Here is a 7,394-nt window from a genome sequence, read left to right as displayed (position 1 = left end):
TGTGGCTTTTACAGATATTGCATTTGAATCTATTAGGCTTTCCTACTTCCAACCCCCCACACTAGAACCAACTTGGTATATCTGTAGCCCTAGTGTGTAGACTCATGCCTCTTTACATTTGGGAAATCCTCTGTCTCTTTAATTTTTTAAAATTTCTGAGTTTTTTTAGCTCAAAGTTACCTTTCAGTTGAATTTTGAACAAGATTAACATAAAGCAGTACACTATTCCAAGAGTTCACAAGGCTTCAAACTGTTCCCTTGAAGCCAGTGGTTTTCAGTATTGGACTTATGAAGTAGATGTTGCTAGATACCTATGGTAAAGGAAGACAGAAAAACAGATTTTATCTGCTGATATGGGTTTTACCAATTTGAGTATATTCCATAAGCATCTCAGGGCACCTTGTCATTTTTAATAGCTTATAGAAAAGATAGCTAGAGATATAAACTACATCAAGATATCAGGGTACTTGAATGACCTCATCATCTTTAGAAAGGTATTGAAAATCTGAAGTAATATTGATTAAGATGTTGGATTAGGGGCAGCTAGGTGGTGCTGTGGATAGAGCACTGGCCCTGGAGTCAGGAGAACCAGAGTTCAATATCTGGCCTCAGACACTTGATACTTACTAGCTGTGTGACCCTGGGCAAGTCACTTAACCCCAATTGCCTCACACAAAAAAAATTAAAATGTTGGATTGGCTGGAAGAAACTGGTCTGAAGATGTCAATTGACCAATTAGATTTCTGCAGAGCATCTTTCAAGTATGTGATTCATGCAAGTTCTCAACAAGGAATGAGAAAATTTACAAATACTTATCTATGTCCAAAAATTTTTTGAGGCTTAAGGACTTTTTAAGGATGTGGTAGCTTTTATTGCAAATTTGTACAAAGCGATACTGCAATTCCTAAATTATTCAGTGATCTCACTCAAAGATATATTATTGGAGCAAACCTGAGGTAGGACAAGAAAGGCCAATTTCACCTAAATTCTCTGAAACTCTTCACAGATTATTGGATGAGAAATGTTAATACCTTTTCAAGCACTCGGTCAACTTCCTCATCTACCTACTGTGTATATTTATTTGTTTGTTTGTTTATATATAATGTTGACTAAGGCAGGTCCATACAAACTCCATATCCTGCCTGCTAATGCTAGCCTAGAAGGTTTAGGAATTGTCCTGTACAAAGAGAATAGTCAACAGAAATCAATTGCATTTTCCAGTTCTGGGTTTACTTACATTGAACTTTATTATCCAATACAGAGACTAAAACTGATGACTTTGAAATAGGTTGTTATCATTTCAAAACTATGCATATATATATACACATATATATATATATATTGAGCTAAATTTCAAGGATGCACAAAAGACTATCTTCTGATCTATATTTTGACCAAAGCCAAGCTGGACACTGATGGCCAGGTGTGGATAATAGCACTAACCAACCATGAGTTCAGTATATGCTACCATCCAGGGAAGACCAACATGGGACAATAAAGGCCATGTAACAACAAAGTACAGTGATACTCCTAGAAGGAGTGAAGGCTATTTGTGATACCCAAGGGGAGGAATTACAGTCAAGTGAAAGTACAGCTGAAAGTTTAGAAATTCCACCAAAGAGTATGTCATGGGTGTGAATTTTGTTTCACTGAACCTATCCTCTTCACCTCAGGTGTCTATTGTTGGCTGGTGGCAGAAAAAAACCAGCATTGACAAGAACGGCAACAGCAGCAGCATTTATACAGCACAGTATTATTTCATTTTATCCTCAAAACAACCTTGAAAAGTAGGTGCTATTACTATCCCCATTTTAAAGATGAAGAAATTGAGGTAAAGGTTAAGGACTTAATATAGCTTCTAGCACATAGTAAGCACTTAATAAATGTTCATTTATTAAAGTGACATGCCCAGGGTCACACAGCTAGGAAGTATCTAAGGCTGGATTTGAATTCATGTCTTCTCAACTCCTGGTCTAGCACTTTACTGCAATACCTAGATGACAAAAAATGATGCAAGCCAAGAAGCAAAAGAATGAATCTAGAGGACTCAAGGTCCATTTCCTAGAGAGCACCTTTCTGTTGAGAGAGTGGCAAAAGCTGGAGATATGCAATATAGTGTTGTGCCATATCTGATTCAAAAAATGGCATCAGAAAACACTGATGCTATTCATGGTTTTTTAAGCCATGAAGTTATAACATGACGATTTTGGAGATTGGAGTTAAGGAGGGGGCGGGGAAGATCTGAGAGCTAGTAAGAAACAAGTTTTACTGGCCCAAGACAGAAACAGTACTGGGACAAGTCACTGTTCCACTCTTATTCTTTTGTATTTAATGTTCATTGAACTTCTACATGGGTAGATAAAAGAACAAGGGTTTTTTTGGTTGACTAAAAAGAGTAGGATGAAAGCCCGTGCAGAGATTCACTGAAAGCATCCTTGAAACAGATGAGACAGCAGGGATATTATACACCTTATCCTGTTCTTACAAGATGTTAGTTTGCTCTACTGTCTCTATATTTTTTAAGCATTTTATTCCACAAAGCAGGGAGATTATAAGTATTTAGCACTGCCACATCACTTAGTAATAATTTCTATGGCAGTGGCCTGGTCCTGAGTTGCCTTCATAAACCCCTCCTTTTCCACAAACAAAATAGCAGGGCAGCTATTTGTTGGACGTGATTTTGACATCTTTTTTGGCTGATTTCTGTGGATATCACCTATGGAGGGCCTTTCAATTTCATTCTTGAATCTTAGTCATTTCATAGGCTCCATCTAAGGTAAACCACTTTCAGTTGCATTGGATGAATCCATTGTGTATGCTTGTTAGCCTTAGTGGGGAGATACCTGCTTGTTCCAAAAGTATTTCTGTAAATTTTGGGGGGGCGGGGGGGGTGAGGTAATTGGGGTTAAGTGACTTGCCCAGGGTCACACAGCTAGTGTCAAGTGTCTGAGGCGTGATTTGAACTCAGGTCCTCCTGAATCTAGGGCTAGTGCTCTATCCACTGTACCACCTAGCTGCCCCTTCTGTAAAGTTTTGACCTGTTTGTCATGTGCTCTGAAAATGTCAATTAATTCTCTTTCTGCTTTTTGTCAAAGAAGTGCATATTTTTTCTATAGCTATCCTCAGTCTAGGATGGTGGGCCCTGTGTTTCATTAATATTATGTGGGGTTGGGACAGTTAAGTGGCACATTGGATTCAGGAGGACTTGAGTTCAAATCCAGCCTCAGACAGTTGACACTTACTAGCTGTGTGACCCTGGGCAAATCACTTAACCCTCATTGCCCCGTCCAAAAAATTTTATATATATACATACATACATACATACATACACACACAATGTAGGGTTTTGATAGGATACTTTCCAAATCTGTTATGTTTAATTTAAAGTTCCATTCAGATTGGTATTACATAGGTGTTAATCATTTTTAACATTTGTGAAACATTTTACAAACCTTAAAATACTATATAGGTGCAGTGGATAAAGCACCAGCCCTGGATTCAGGAGGACCTGAGTTCAAATCTGACTCAGACACTTGACACTTACTAGCTATGTGACCCTGGGCAAGTCACTTAACCCTCACTGCCCCACAAAAAATTAAAATGAAAAAAAATACTATATAAATGCTAGCTGTTATTATTATTATTTAGCTTTGACTTCAAGATGACAGTAATTCTCTTAACTTATATGATACTTTCATTAAGAAAGGTGAGATCAGGCTTATCCCTGAGAGGAAACTGACTGATAAAGGGTTTTGCTAATAATTCATATGCCACTGTGAAACATTTGAGCCAATAGTTATGGACCTTATCTGGACCTGTTGTTTTCCAGTTTTCAAGAAGCTAGGGTTTCTGTCACCTCCTTTATTCCATCATTCACTATAGCATTCTAATGGTATACAAGCATTAACTCCACATATCTAATCTGTTGCAAAATCCTATCATTTCTACATTCACAATATCTCTTGAATATGTCCCCTTCTCTCCCCTCAGAGGCACCACCTTGGGATAGGCTTTCATCACCTCACACTGGGCCTATTGTTCTATCCTGCAGGTTGGTTTCCCGGACTCAGGTCTCTCCCCACTCCCATCTATCCTCCACATGGTTGCCAAAGTGATCTTGAAGTGTAAGTTTGACCATGTCACCCTCCACTCAGTCACTCCCTATCTTCATAGTCAAATATATAATCCTGTTTGGCTTTTAAAGATCTTCACAATCTGAGCCCTTTTTACTTTTCCAGTTTTCTTACTCTTTATCCCCCTTCATGTACTATGCATTCCAGGGAGACTAATTGTCTTGCTGCTTCTCACACAAGACACTCCTTTTGACTCTATGTCTTTCCACTAGCTACCCCTCACATCTGCAACACTAGCCCTCTTCACTGCTGCCTCCTCACTTCCTTCAAGACTCATTTTAATTCCCACCTTCTACAAGAGGCCTTTCCTGTTCCCCTCTTTCTACCTTCCTCCCCTCTCCAAACACATCACAAGTGTTTCCCCTCTGGACTTACCTCTGTATCTTGTAGATAGATAACTGTTTGCATAATGTATTCCCCATTAAAATGTGAGCAATTTGAGGGAAAGGCTGTGTTTTTTTTTCTTTATATTCCCAGTGTTTAGCACAAGGTCTGGCACATAGTAAACACTTATTAAATGTTTGTTGATTGATTGATCCATGAATGGACTTCTTGAGACTATAGACAATGAAAAATTCTGAATATCCTTCTTATTTGGGGGATTCTCTTCTGCTTCTTATTTCTTTCCTTCTCAAACCTCTCTGTTAAAGTTTTTGAGGGCAGCTAGGTGGTATAGTGGATAAAGCACCAGCTCTGGATTCCCAAGGACCTGAGTTCAAATCCAGATTAAGACACTTGATACTTACTAGCTGTGTGACTTAACCCTCATTGCCCTGCAAAAATAAAATAAAAAAAAAAAGATCTAAAGTTTTTGATGTTGCTTTGCTTATTTGTTCTTTGAGCTGATTTGGCTCCTTATATCAACTTAGCCTTTTAACTTTTGCTTTCAACTGCTAAGTACCATTTATCTAGAATTCCTAATGAAATTTGCTTTCTGGATTCCTTTCCATACATTCTCTCTCTGTGTCTCTGTCTCTCTCTGTTTCTCTGTCTCTCTGTCTCTGTCTCTTTGTGTCTCTCTCTTTCTCTCTCTGTCTGTCTGGCTCTCTGTGTCTCTGACTCTGTGTCTTTGTCTCTGTCTCTATCTCTCTGTTTCTGTCTCTCTGTCTCTGTCTCTTGGTCTCTCTGTCTCTCTGTTTCTCTCTGGGTCATTAATTGGTCAATCTGCTATTCAAGTTTTCTACTGCATGTCCCACTTAAATATTGAGGAAATGTTCTAATGTGTTTCCAAAGGACTTCCATTGCTTTCCCAAGTCACTTTTGCCATGGTGATGTTTGACTCCTGTTCTTAGAGGTATTTCTTGATAGCTTCCCCTTTTATGCATCTCACTGAGGCAATGGCTGCCATATACACTGCTTTGTGCAGGTCCTTAAATGTTTTTACACTTTCTGCTGAATACCGTAAGAGAACTCATTCATTCATGGTGGTTATAGAAAATCCCCAAGGTTGAATAACCTTTTTTTTGGTCTGCCAGTTGGAGTCATGTCACCAAACTCAAAAGAGGGCATTTCAGGATTCTAGTCTGAGCATCTTCTTTTCAAAATTATTTGGGATCATAATGCTGGCTTTTGTTATCCAATTCATTATTGTTTCATATCTGGAGTTTGCATTAATTGAACATTTCCAGTGACTTCAGGGTTTTCCATTTTTTCCTCTTTTTAAAGAATACCTCCTAGATTTCATCCCTTTTGACACCTAGTCTAGGCTTAGATTGAGATTGTTTGTTTCGGTTTTTTTTTTAACAATTACTGTGTACCAGTCAGCAAAAGATACCATTAACAAAAAACAGCATGAAGTGTTTGCCAACAACTGGTGAAATACTTCTAATTTTGTTATGAAATAGTATTAGTAAGAAATATATTCACGTCTTCAGTCCATTTTATGTATGCTTCTGGTTTGTCTACTTTAGTCATTAATTCCATCTGAACCAAAGCATTTCTAGGAAATGGGGTAATGGTATTTCTGGTTTGTTTCTTATGTATCTTAGTTGTTTTTGTTTGTTTGTTTGTTTTGCACCTTCAAAACATGAAGGAGTACTGCATACTCCACTCCATTGTGTCAAGTTGATCATTGTTGGCAGTTTTTAGTACAGCCGACTTGTGACCCTATGCCATTGATATATTTCTTGGATTCAAAGGAGCAGTTTTGGCCTTTCAACCAAGGTGTTAGGACAATTATGAGTACCAGCAGAGCTTAATTTGACAGTTTATCAATGTTCCTTCCAGGCTTTCATAGCTAATGAATCAGTCCTAGGGCACATAGGGTCTCCACTTTAGATCAGCTTGACTGACATTCTCTTATTTGCCATTGCCTTCCCTTCATTACATGGATTATGGATCGCATTTGGGAGTAGGGAGTGGGGAGGGTTATTGTCATTGTGTTGTTATTATGGCTACAATTTACATGGTTCTTTAAGGTTTGCAAAACATTTTGCATGTTATCTCATTTGATCCTCACAACAACCCTGTGAAATAGATGTTATTATTATCACCATTTTTACTGATGAGGAAACTGAGTCTGAGAGCAGTTAAATGACTTGCCTAGGGTCACACAACTAGGACGTACCCTAGACAAGATTCAGACTCAGGTCCTCTTGACTTGAAGTTCACACTCCCTACTGTCACCTAACTACCTTATTATGCATTCATGTGTGAGTTGGTATAACCTAAGGGGGTTTTCTTCCTAATATTTGGAGCCCAGGGGGTTAGTCCTATGTGTATGTGTTTGGAGAAATAGAGCTATTGAGCCAGGGACTTGTTTTGTCTTCTCTGTCTATGTACTGTAGAAATAAGATACAATCATGAACTGTCTTTCTCAAGACAAAAGGTGGACCATTTAGAGACAGCATTTAGTCAATCATCCAGCTGGTCATGCTCAATAAATATTCTCAGATACTCATGTTGCTCTTTACTCTTATCAATTCAGGAGTTCTCTCCAATGATGCAAATAATAACCCATTCACAACTGCCCATCTCATGTGACTTTTTACTATATCATCCCAAAACTTTGCAACAGGAGGTTCACTCAACCTGCTAGAGGTCTTCCTCTTTTTTTCCTGATATGATATGGTAACCAATGGAGCATTCTGGTTGTACTCATCGAGGTTGGGTAGCTAGGTGATACAGTGAATAGAATAGGTTTGGAGTCAGGAAAACCTGAGTTCAAATCCTGCCTTGGCTTTTTATTAGCTATGTGACCCAAAGCAAGACTCTTTAATTTTAAAATAAAGTATTTTATTTTTTCCCATTACATGTAAAAAT

The sequence above is a fragment of the Dromiciops gliroides genome, chromosome 1 (genome assembly GCF_019393635.1).
Source record: "Dromiciops gliroides isolate mDroGli1 chromosome 1, mDroGli1.pri, whole genome shotgun sequence".
Lineage (NCBI taxonomy): Eukaryota > Metazoa > Chordata > Mammalia > Microbiotheria > Microbiotheriidae > Dromiciops > Dromiciops gliroides.
The sequence above is the reverse complement of the archived record's forward strand: the minus strand, read 5'-3'. Positions refer to the sequence as shown.